Raw genomic sequence first — 1,400 nt, 5'->3', positions numbered from 1 at the left:
ATGCACGTTATTGGTGATGTACTGTGATTCACAAATACTGTGGGATTGCTCGGTGATAATTTTTGATGGTGTGAGTAGAGTGAAATGCAGGAGTTCTATTTATTGATTGATACAGTGTGATGATTGATACAGTTGGCCCTTCCAGCCCTTCGAGCTGCGCCACCCAGCAATCTCGCAATTTAATCCCAGCATCATCACAGGACAAGTTACGGTGACCAGGTAACTTACCAATGGGCGGGTCTTTGGAGTGTGGGAGGAAACCGGAACACCCTGGGGAAACACACGCAGTCACGGGGAGAACGTCCAAACTCCTTACGGGCTGCAGCGGGAATTGAACTCAGCTCTGCCCCGAGTTATGATTATGCTGTACTACCGTAGATACAGTTTAATTTCTTGAGAGTGAACTGGTGGAATTACTTGTGGGACAAAATATGTGGAAAATCTTAGCTTGTTCACAAATGTACATGTTTAATAGCTGGAGAAAACAAACATGTAACTTCATGTGAGTTATGCACACTGATCTTGTTCTACTCAATTAGCACTGTAGTAGACCATTAACACTTAATTTGTCAACAGAAGTCTGTTCTTCTTGGCCATATGGTACTAGGTGGTTTTGAGAGTCTTCCTGGATTGTCTAATTAAAGGACACTGGCACCATACTTTGTTTGACAACTTAATTGAGTTTGAAATGAAATCTAAATGTTTTAATCTAGTGATAGAGTGCCGAGCTGGCCCTTCCGGTCCTTTGAGCTGCACTTCCCCAGCAGTCCCTGACCACCTCGACTTAACCCTAACCTAATTTACAATGACCAATTAACCTACCCGGTATGTCTTTGTACTGTGTGAGAAAACAGGAGCACCCGGAGGAAACCCACACATTCCATGGGGAGGACGTATGGACACTGGAATTAAGCTCTGAACTCTGGAATGCCCCAAGCTGTAATGGCATGGTGCTAACCGCTATGCGACCGTGTTGTTAATGCAGTTTGTCTACCTCATTATAAGCCATCACAGTTTTTGCAGAAATCTGCAACCTTCAAATAAAATTGGAACAGAGACAAATAAGTCTAGGTTGAAATGGAGGCAGATTCATATTTTTTTTCTTCTCTCAGTAAGTGTAAAGTCATTCAGAATTGACAGTGCACTTTATAAAAGAAACACTCTATCAGGAACAGTTCCTGATAATACATTTAATGATATCAGACAATACACTTTATTGGGAACAGTTATTACTCTTCAACCATCGGGCTCCTGAACCAATGTGGATAAATTCTGAACTGATTGCACAACCTATAGACTCACTTTCAAGGACTCCACAACTCATGTTCTCAGTATTATTTATGTATTTTTTTTGTATTTGCTCAGTTTGTCTTTGGCACACTGGTTGTTTTTCAATCTTT

The sequence above is a fragment of the Mobula hypostoma genome, chromosome 17 (genome assembly GCF_963921235.1).
Source record: "Mobula hypostoma chromosome 17, sMobHyp1.1, whole genome shotgun sequence".
NCBI classification, from domain to species: Eukaryota; Metazoa; Chordata; class Chondrichthyes; order Myliobatiformes; family Myliobatidae; genus Mobula; species Mobula hypostoma.
The sequence above is the reverse complement of the archived record's forward strand: the minus strand, read 5'-3'. Positions refer to the sequence as shown.